Source organism: Falco cherrug, chromosome 10, assembly GCF_023634085.1.
Source record: "Falco cherrug isolate bFalChe1 chromosome 10, bFalChe1.pri, whole genome shotgun sequence".
NCBI lineage: Eukaryota > Metazoa > Chordata > Aves > Falconiformes > Falconidae > Falco > Falco cherrug.
In genome coordinates, this window is record NC_073706.1 from 7,133,872 (window position 1) to 7,145,449 (window position 11,578).

General features: G+C 38.8%; 1 long non-coding RNA gene across 3 annotated transcripts in view; it reads left to right on the top strand.

Moving 5' to 3' along the window:
• The window catches only part of LOC129736907 (uncharacterized), a 179,176-nt gene that overhangs the window by 164,234 nt on the left and 3,364 nt on the right, over nucleotides 1-11,578 (top strand). For 2 of the 3 annotated variants that reach the window (XR_008734085.1, XR_008734087.1), the window contains 2 exons: nucleotides 7,781-7,893; nucleotides 9,754-9,901. This is a non-coding gene — a long non-coding RNA (uncharacterized LOC129736907). The remainder of the gene's footprint in view (nucleotides 1-7,780; nucleotides 7,894-9,753; nucleotides 9,902-11,578) is intronic. The other variant, XR_008734086.1, reaches the window with a different exon arrangement.

Sequence of the window (11,578 nt, forward strand, 5' to 3'; positions counted from 1 at the left end):
ATGCAGCAGAACAGATAATCGTAAAAAGCCTGTCGCCAGGAAATAGTTTAGAAGAAATCAAACCTGACCCCGGTAAGTTTTGGGGTTTTTTAATTATCTTCAACAGACATACAAGATGAATGCAGATTAAGATTTTTGACCTGTCTTTGATATAAAGCCTGACAACAGCAGCCAGCAAAGCAGAAATGGTACAGATTTAATCATGGATTTTGCCCACATTCAGCAGACCAGCAGGGCACTCATTTCAGAGACTCATAAGATTATTCTTTCTCCCCTGTGAAATCCTCTTGCTGCTTTCTGGTTCACTGACAACATCTGAAGATGCATTCTGATCTGATGTGGTGTCACTAAAAAGGAATTCTCTCTGGACCTCATCAATGATAGAAATTGCAGAAGATTTCCATTCCAACCTGGTAATTGATTTTTAAACTCACTTCAAAAAAATACTTGCCAACCTTGCTGAGCTGGGAGTCAGTGAAAGATTGCACTTGTTTTCCTGTTCTCTTCTATAGCACCCTGCTTTTCTGTTGCTCAAAGGATGAAAGCAGTGAAGACAGCAATGGTTTTCATCCTAACAGTTTTCATCCTTGAAGTTTACTCTCAAGACTATACTTTCCTAAATCTAAACAGTACAAGGCCATCATGCACTGTGTGCCTTTCTACTGAAAAATAAATCATTATTGTTATCATCTATTCACAAGGTCCTTCACCTAGCTGAACCTCCTCATCTCCCCTCATCTCCCTTCAGCTTCTCCCCTCTCCTGAGGTTTAAAACTGAAGGCCAGGATCACTATGCAGAAGATGATGGATGTTACCAGACAGTTTTCACTGTGCCTTTGGTGGAGGCACAAGTAGAGTTGACAGGGTAGGTTGGCCATCTGCTCATGGTGTGTTTTATCACAAAGTCAGCCCGAGTTTACTAAAGATCATTCAACAGTGGGATAAAGTGCACCCTCCAACTGCACTGAAGCAGATGAGGTGCTGGCATGAGCTGTTTGATCAGAGTCGGGCCCTGAGGTGCAGCAGGGGGGCAATATAAGCCCCTGGCAATGCCAACACCTTAGCTGCCAGCAGCCGCCTTCATTGTCATTTTAGTGCCTATGGCTGCAACCCTGAATGGGCCACCAGGAAAATCTTTTCTTAGGTACGTCTGTGTCCAGAGTTGCAGAAAGGTGAAGACCAGATTTCGCTGAAGTACCTCAGAGTGAAGTTACACAATGTGGAAGAGGCAGTACAGCAGCTCATCTCTGCTGAGAGGAGGACAGCCTGTTTCCCCCACTCCCCTACTCCATGCTTTCCTCCATCACCTTGTACTGATTCAGTGAACCTTGCTGTGAGCTGATTCAGCTCGCTAGCTGAGCAGGAAACACCAACGAAAAAAATGAATAGATTTCTGCTGAGTTAGCGAGTTGAATCAGCTCGCAGAAAAGTCGGATGAGTGCCAAACCCGGCACAGGATGGGGCTAGAACCCTGCAGCTGGACCTCGTCTTTCTGGCTGCAGCAGTGGCTGGCTCTCCGTGGGCGCTGCATACCCTTGCTCTTAGGCAACTGGCCCATTTGACCTTACATTTAAGCATACATTAACTGCTTTGCTAAGCAGCATCTAGAATCAAAGGAAGGGAATTTTCAGGGTACTAAATTAAATTAATGGAAATCTGTTGGTTTCTGTAGGTGTTTTATCTAGGGAAAGGCTAAAGAGGAGCTAAGGATTTCAGTGTTGCAGGACATGTCAATCACATGGGTGGATGCCAGCCTGTCTCTTCTCACTGTTGTAGGTATAAAGTGATGATGTTTTGTGGTTCTGCAAAGACAGTTACTTATTAAGAATCTCTTCCACATAAGATAGAAGTTTGTGAAGAAACTATAAATAGGAAAAAAGAATTTATTATTTTACAATCTGGCATATTTTCATCTTTGTTCTACTGCATCCCATGTTAAATCATACTGTAGCACTTACTGCAGGACTGAAGCAGCTGTATATAAGGGATCTGAATGCAGGGAATCAGATCTTCCTTCCCTTTATACTGGCTGTTCCCTTTCACTGTTTTCAGTGGAGACATACTTGAAAAAGAATTAGTCAAAAGCTTTTTAGATACTGTTGATGGGATTCATCTGTAGGATTAGCTATTGATCCTGTAGCGGTGATCTTAGTTTTAATATCAAATGATCATTCTTCCTGTGAGGAAGCTGGCTTAAATGGGAAGAAATGCTTCCTGACATGGTTTTGTGAAGCAGTCATCTCTTATGGTATTTTCAATCAGGAAATGAAAGAATGTCTCGGTCTTCCCCTTGGCAGACCCATGGTCTTCACTGTTTTGTGGAAAAGGGAAAAGAAAATCAGGTGATTAAAATGTAGCATCTCCTTTTAACCCTGCTCTTTCTGAGACTTTTACTTTTCTCATTTTTTTTTGTTATTGCAAGAGCTGATGAACTGTAAGTGATTGGTAAGAGAGAGAATAGATTGCGCACTTAACCTTACCGTCTGACTTAGTTAATCTTCCAAAATGCAATTTATTCTGAGTGCTAACTGTAGTGTGTTTAATGGAACACAGAGGTTAAAGTGAGAAACTGGAAACAAATGCTCTCTATCTAAAGGCCAATCAATAACTGAATAGTTTGACAATCCCAAACCTCTGCCACTTTAATGTAATTGGAGTGTATGGAAAAAACATTACGTTTCAGCACCCACTAGCATCAACTTCCATTATTGGTAATACTACTAAGAATACATTCAAGTCATACTGTTGCAATAATGCGGAAGGAGTGGGAGCAAAGGGTTGTGCTGTCTTTTAAATCTATTTTGAGGGATATTGCTGTTTGCTGTGTATATTGGTTTGGGGACACACATGGAACCTCTCAGTATGTTTGAAGATTTTTATGGGCTGGTCTGTCTAAAACTGGTAATGCCAAACATGTTTGAAGCTAGTTATGGGGAGTCTCTATAGCAGTCCATCATCTGTGGTTTCTCCAGATGAGGAAGGGGGAAAAAGTAATATTTACTGGAGTGATATGTAGCAAATCAGGTGAATGGCATAATATGAAAAAATATATGAACAGTGGAATTTATTTTTAATGATCATCGTTAATAGTGATCATTTGGCTGTATTGATCAAACATTGCTTTTGGAAAACAATATGCTGTGACTGCTGGCATGTATGCTTCTTACGTTAGTAAGTGGGAAATTTCATTTGGAGAAAGAGCCTGGGAGAGATTCCCTTCATTTCCTCTGGCTTTCAGAGGTAAGAAACAGTTTTGCATCTGTTTGAGTGTCATTCAACTGCAGTAAAGAATATCACCGGGAGGACCAGTTTAAAGCAGCTAAAACTAACTTAACTGCTTTGTCATTACAGGATCTGATGAGTCTACATAGAAAAGCTAAGTTTTATACGTGTCTCTTTGGGAAAGCTCATTATTTTAGGTGTGTGTGTATAGATACAGGGATTATTTTTTGAAATGTCCTACTGACAAAACCAGCCAATTTATCCCAGTGGAGCTAACTGAATATTTACTACTTTCATCTCCTTAGGGGTCCCAGGCAGCACTGAAAACCTAGCCTTTTGTATTCTCCTTTCAGCTTTAGATATAAACAGTGTAATTGTAAAGAGATACTGAAAATTTGTTTGCTTAACAGTTTTTTTTAGTTTTAATTCCACACCCCCCACCATTTTTCAAAATCTGACAATGTGAATTTCAGATTCACATCTAATACAGCATTAATTCAAAAGAATGCATGTGTCCTTTTATGACTTTCCCTGAACATGAATCCAAAAATAAAAACTTATAAAACTTTAATGGTTGATTAGTATTTGGCTATTTTGGGAGAAGAAAAAGCCTGCATGAACTCTGTGCTGATCAGCAGCAGCTTTCTGGAAGCTGTAAGCAAGATAGCTTGGCCCAGCAGAAAAAATTTCAGACTGAGGAAAAGATAAATCTTATTCTCTCCTTTGCTATCTTGACATGGTAATTTACCTCCTCTGTATTTGATTTCTCCACATGCAAAGAGGGATAAGGCTTATTTATCAGCCAGTAAATACTCAGCCTTTCTAGTCACTATGGATTGCTAATGCAGAGATATGCTGAAACTGTAGCTTTAATTCCACTACTAATTGGAAACTGGGAAGTTTCCTAGAACCTTTATCAAAAAGAGACATACTAAGTGGGACTGTGGTTTTGTAAGTCATGGCTATGTGTCAGAAAGTCTTTCCCCCTGCCTGCTTTGGTCTGAAAAAGGCTGTTGAAACCAGCAGGGTTCTTTCTTATGCTGCAAAATATGGACATTTCCATGAAATTTAATGTATTTTACAATTCTATGAGTATCCATGAGTAAAACTTATCTAGTAACGAGGAATGAGGGTAAAAATATGTGGTTTCCTTTGGCTTTTTTCCATTACTTTGAGTCTTAACTATCAAGTAAAGACAGATTCTAAACGTTATTTCTGACATTTTTTCATGGGCAAGAACCCCCAAACTAAAGGAAACTCACTTGATGGAAGGCGAAGTCCAGAACTTCTCAAGAAGCTTTCTGGGGTATATACAGAGATGAAGGGCAGGAGGAACAGTCACTGAATGCAAAGTAAGGATGGTTCAGTGGTCAGAGGAAGCCTAGGCAGCTATGAAACCAAGTTATTTCTATGCTGCAAAAGAAACTTCTTGTATGACACTGGCCATATTGCTTGCATCCAGATTCTCAAGGTTCTTCAAAAGTGTTTGGAGGCCTAAAGCATAAGAATAATTATTGTAGTGTTGAAGACTCAGGGGCACCATGGAATTAATAAAGTTTTCTGCAATGGTTTCTTTTCCTTTCCTAATAATTCTGTTCTAGTTTCTTTATGATTACCACAGAAGTCTGAACTACTGTTTCCAGGGATGGTCCACAAAAACAGAAAGATTTTTCAAGGCTTGGATATGAAATTTAAAACCTGACTTTGTACATCTAATGCCTAATTATTGATTTCACGTGAGCAATACTCTGCAGTTACCGATACTGAATTTTAGTTGCCATTTAATCACTTTAGCCGCTCATCACTGCAACATTCTTCTGTAGCTCTCTTCAATGGCCTTTGGATTTTGTTGTCTTAAATAACAGTTTATGATTTGAATTTTTTTCACAAGACATTCACTGTTTTTTTCAAATGACTGGTAAACAAATCCTGGCAGATTTCAAGACAGATCTGAGAAGTGAAGTGCTGATCACACCCAACCTGTGTGAAAACTACCATTTGTTTCTTGTCAGTCAACAATGTTAATGCAGTTGTTTTGGTTAGAATTATATCTCAGAGGCCTCATTCTCATTTCCCATCTGTACGGTGGGGAAAAAGTGCTTCCTACCTTATAGGGATACTGTGGAGTTACGTCCATTGAAGTACATTTCAATATTGCTGCAAGCTAGTCAGAAACTGCAGTCGGAGGAGAAGCAGATAGAGCGAGTGCTCAACCTCAACACAGAGCTGGCAATCACTCAGACTGGGAGCTGGGAGGCCCTCCTAGGTCTGGTAATATAGATAATATCCTTAGTAAGCAAGGAAGGAAAATACTTATTTCACTGCAGCAGTATGTCAAAAGTAGGCATAACAGCAGCATCTTTGCAGAGAGCAGCATGGTTGAGAGGATGCATAACAGGAGATGAAATAAGAGATGACCAGTAAATATAGCCCTATGTTGACTAGCTGATGGCAAAGATTCCGCTGAGGCACTCACTGACTGCTAAAGCTAGAAGAATACGTTGGTAAATAAGGATTGCTTGTTTTAAGAAGTGTGAAAACCCCAAAGATCCCAAACAGTTGGCAAACTTCTGTTCTGAGCTTTGTAATTATCTGCTCTTTATAAAAATAAGCAAACCACAGCCATGATCTAGACTGCATCTCAAATCCCTAATGTAATTCTCTAATGAGAAATATTAATAAATGTGGTCCATAAAGCACTTCTGGCAAATGACATTATACTGGTTCCTTCTTTTTATCTCCATCTGTTAAACTACTTTGAAAGGCAATTAAATTGCCTTTTAGATTGCTTTAAAAGGTAAAAATACTTCAACTTTTTTCCTAATCTGTCTTTCCTGTTTAAGCAAAGTCTTTTAGACAGTTGAACTGGTGATATGATGTTAGTAAGAGAATGCATGGTAATTTGTGAAATAGTGTATAGATGGCAAGAATTAGGTGTATGTTTGGTTGGGTTTGAGTTTTATACTGTCAGTTGTTGCTGGGTTTGGGTTATATACACTCCTTATAGTTGTGATTCCACTGAATTTATGGAATCTACATTTTATTTACACCAGAGTAGGCATAAAAAATAAGGCCCAAGGTTTGTTATTTCTTACAGCAAGACACGCTATGTGTTGTGCTAGCTACAAAATTGCTTATTTCAGAAAACTTTAATAAAGCTCCTAAAAAATAAACCAGAGCTGAGTTCACGTGGGATCAGAGATAAATGATGCATCCTTTCCAAATTACTCCTTCCAAGCAATGCATTCATGTGACAGCTTCATTAACTTTCATGCAATAATTTGCAGATAAATTCCATCAAAAAAAGCAAGTATTCAAGCACCACTAATAATATTAATTTGATTTTTGCACATTAAACCTGTGATAAAGCCATACTAATTATTTTAATTATCTCAAGATGAAAATACGTCACTCATGTAAGTAATTATGTAAGTAATTTAAAACTGATTAAATAATAATGATTCTTTGCTCATTGCCTTCAAAGTGCTTATAACCAAATTTAATTTTAAGCAGGATCAAGAAAATAATCACTTGATTCAAACATTAATTACTAATTTTAATCCTAATTCATTAAAAACAGGCCTATTTTTTTGCAGACTGCAGGGCATTAATTGACATTTTACAAAATGAGCTGTTATTTTGGCACGGGGAAGTATTTTTCAAACGGTGAATCGTGACTACCAGAAGGAATTGTTAAAGAGCTCTGAGGGAGCTTTGACTTAGAAAAAGGAGCCCTATTGCCCTATTTAGAGGCAGTTCAGCTTCTCTAGGTTGACTGGAAAAGTAGTTGTAACTCTGCTATTCACACTAGCCAGGGAGCTGTTAATGACCTTTAATTACTGGCAGTAGGAGAGTAAGCTGAAGAAAAATTATCCTAAAGTAAACAAACAGCAGCTTTATTGAGATAAACTGAAACAGGACAGGGAACAGTTTAGGTCAGTTTAGAAGTGTAAGAATCAGAAGGTTTATTGCTTGCTTTCCAATCAAATTGGAAAATAGAGAATCTGAGCAATTTGTTCAGGATTTGGTCCAGGAATGTAGAGCCTTACAACTATAGGACTGGTTTTGTTGGGGTTTTTTGTCTAGCTTGTCTGTAATAGCTAGCCTCCTTTGTTAGGAACCGGGGGGAATATCAACACCCTCCAAAAACCTTAGGAACTTTTGGATTGTAAATTCCTTTGGAAAAGGACTAGCTTTTTGATATATAACTGTAAAGAGTTTAACCCAATGCTAAGGGATCCTATATGATATATTAAAAAAAATTACATTGATGTATCAGTAATTTTTCTAACAGTAGATTTTAAGCCCGATGGGATTATTATAACCGTCATGCAACATACTGACTGGTAACTCATGGGTTTTAACCCTTGTCCCTGCTGCTAATTCAATATCTCAATTTTGCTCACCCAAATTGTGTGCTTTCTAAGTCCCAGGTGATTAGAACTCCACCTAAGGGGCTGTACTATCATTTTATTGATGATAGTTTTAGGAGTATTTCCTGTTCAGCCTGTATTTTTACACTTACCAGTTTAACCCTTCTCATCTCTTTGCTCCTCAGATAATCCATCTTAACCACAGGCAGAACTGGACACAGATTCCATGACTGAAAATCAACACAACTAGAGTTTCGACAAGGAATCATTTGAATTGTGAAGGAAAGCCAGTAAAAAGGTAATCTGTTCTTTTTGCTCCACAGAGAAGGTATTATTTTGTACTGTCATCAGCCACTCACTAGACTTTGGTATAAAGAGAACACAACTGAAAGTAGAAACCGAGATGTTCAATGCAGCTAATACACTGTCCAAACCACCTTTCTCTGCATAAATGTAATGACCTGAAACTGGGGCAGGGTAGGGTGGGTATTTTATTGAAGTGTAGATACCAGTGGATAAGCCTGAAGTAACTGTTATTTGCTGCTTGATGGGGGGAAATCATGATGTATTTTTTAAATTGTCAAACAGAACCCATACAAAACAGACAGGCATTTATTTTAATAGAAAGCTATCAGGAGATGAAAACAGTTAATCACTGAGAAATACTCCCCGTCTTTTAATGAGCACAGGACAACAACAACAAAAAAAAAAAAAAAGAAGAAATAACACTGAAGATTAAGGCTGTATGTCAGCTGTAGCAAAAAACTGCCTAGCATAATGCAGTGCCCAGTGGAGACTGGGCAGAGAGGACAAATAATGTCTTTTTCCCTGAACTTCCTCCTACATACGTGTGCCTGCAGGAGGTGGGCAGCCCCTGGCAGTTTTAAAGTCTAGGTCTCCCTATCGGGAAATTTTGGAAGTAGGTGGTCCCTGGGGTACCCTGGTCCTGGTCTGGTTGGGCTGCAGCTGTCTCCCTGCAGATGATCATGGCAGCTGGTGAGCTGAGAGCAGACAGCAAGCGTACTGCGCAGTTTGTCAGCAGGTCTTCAGCATTGCCCCTTGGCACTCTCAACAGCAGCAGCATGCCCCTGGGTGAGCCACCGTGACTGGCAACTGTACAAGGAAAAAGAGTTATCAGAGACCTTCTGAAATAGTTCCTATTGCTCTGAACGCAGTTTACTTACTATAAACTTACTTTTGCTTCACATTACTTCTGTGTAAGCCATGGATGGGGTTAGTACTGGGTGTACTAGTACAAGTTCTTGTTGTGAAGATTCCCAGGAGCTATTTGTTCTTTGCTCAAAACAGCTTATGAGTCCGGGCTTTTGAACATGCTATTAAGGCTCTAAGGCAAAGAACTGGCAGTCACAGTCCCTGCCCCTCATCTCTCCTGAACAGTAAAATGAAAATGCAGACATCTCAACTGATTTCCAAAAAGCAAACAGTACATTCCTTTTCTAGCGACTAGCTGATTGCCCTGGTGAATAGGATCAAAGGAGAAAGCAGGCTAGAAAGCAAGCCAGTCAAATTCACCAGTGAAAAGGAACAGGAACTTTATAAAAAACAACACTGATAAAGGAAGCAGGAAATGTTGGGCTTATAGTGGGTTCAGAAACATTAGGCTAGGGATCTCACGACACTCTGTAAGACTTTCAGCGTCCCTTTCATGATCTGCATTACCCTCAGAAGCAGCTTACTAGGTGAGGTCTGTTTCTTGATTGGAATTCCTTATGCCTATTTTCTCCAGCATAAAACACTGCTTGGAGAGAAGCCCATTATTGCTGCTCTCTGTGGCATGTTTGTTTCTCTTTGGTTTCTGTCCCAGTGTCATACAGTCAACTTCTTTAAGGCTGAAACAGGTCTCTTGTTCAGGGGTTGCTGTATGAGTAGCACCTCTTTAAGTTTCTTCAAAACAAAGTGGAAATTAAACCACCAGTAGAAACTAGAGGCTTGTCCTTGTCTTATAGTAATGTTCAGGCTACTAAACTTTGAGGACTTAAGGAATTTGACAGGGTGATTTTGGTTAAGAACCAAAACCTAACATATTTCAACATGCAATAATGGGGCAAAAAAGAAGTTCAGTTTTCACCACACAGGAAGCCACAAACTAAACTGTTCTTGAATCTCTCCTTTGACATGTTTCCTCTCTATTACTAAGAAGAGAAGAAAACCCAAATCACAGTATCTTGATCAGAGGCATGGATGAAGGGATTTAAGTCTTATGTTATTCTCCTCTTTCTTGGAAACCTATGGAACCCTTTCAGGTGTGCAGATTTAATCTCTTCAGTTGATTCTTTCAGTGAATGGTAAGTGTCCTCATTCTAACTGCTGGATCGCATGCACTTGATGCAACACATACACTGTGGAAATAGTAGAAGTTGTAAGCAATTTAGGTATTCTGAATAAGTGTCAGAACATATAAAGCTGAGTTTAAAACTCTGAGGGAAAACCTGTCTCAGTTTCAGGGTGAAAGGAAATTTTAGATGCACGGTTGGGGGAATCAAAAGCAGCAATGCATTTTCCTGGCTTCAGTTTTTGTCTTTGTTTGCAGAGGGGTAAGAGATCTTGTTCTTTAATTCATGCCCTGTAAAGACAGAATGCAGTTTTCACACAGCAGGAAAGAGCTCTTTTAATTGTCCCTCAAAACGGAAAAGGATTTGACCATCAAATAGCTTTCTTTTTACTTTCTCAATCTTCTTGAAGTTCAAAAGGTTCTGCTTAAAGCAATAGCCCAAATATTTTTAATGACCCAATAGAAATGTCTCCTGTTCAGATACCTTCCAACCTTCCAAACCTAAGAGGAGCACTCTGAATCCCGTCTGATAAAAGACACATTGTTATGACCATCTGGGCAGTTTTTTCTGAATGGCTTGATTTCAACTGACAGACACAGAGCATACACATAGATCAGTAATGCTGAAATGACAACATGGATTAGACAATACAACACAAAAAGTTGAACAAATTATATTAAGACTTTTTTCTTAATGCAGGATACACATGCTTAGTTAAAAATACAGAAACACGAAGAAAAATATAACACTATTAATACATGGAAATCCCTCAAACTTAACTGGAAAAACCCTCTCAAACATTCTGTACATTTTTTCTTTTTACAAAACATTTGAAAATGCCAATTCTATAAACTGATATAAAACTATAATCTCTGGAACATTTTCCTAAACCCATGAAAAGTTTGGTTTCATGTAAAAACATAGTATACAACTCGTGTCATGTCAGAATAGCCCCCCCCCCGCCCAGACGAGGTAATTGATCTTAAGTGCAAAATGAGCTGTAAATCTAGTAATGCTACAGCAATCTTACTTGAGCTGCTATGGCTGATCATCACTTAACATTGAAAAGCCTTTTAAATTTGGCCTAACCTACAGTCAGACTGCAGTGGTCTCTCCTACCCTTTGTAAAAAGGGCAAAAATAAAGGCCCTTCAAAAGCTCTCTTCCTCTGCAATGAGTTGTTAGTGCACTGATTTTCATCTTGAGGTCTTAGCTCATTTAGAAACATCTGTGAAAGGTTAACTATAAAAAGCAAGCCTATTGTTCTAAGATAATCAGGTCCTTCATCTTTAATTCAGCACTGAAGCCTGTGGAGGTTTCAGAATACCAAGGTGTAACCCATTGAACTGGTTGGGGTCCAGGTACTGACAAATTTTCTTCCGGTATGCTTGATTGCAACACTGTATCAGAGCCTGATTCTGAGGGTATATATACTGATAATTAGAAGGATTTTAAATAAACAGTATTATCCTCATGCCCAACTGTAGGATAAAACAATTATCAATTCTTTTACAAACTAAAATGTGCTACTCTGAAATCCAAATTGAATATCCTCTTGCCAAGGCCGTATTTTTAAAATATTATTCACCTAACATTTACTTATGTTCTGAATTCTGACATTCTTCGAATCAAGGAGTAGGATCCGCTGAAGATAAGGGAGTCTGAAGAAACTTCACATATAAATATGAGT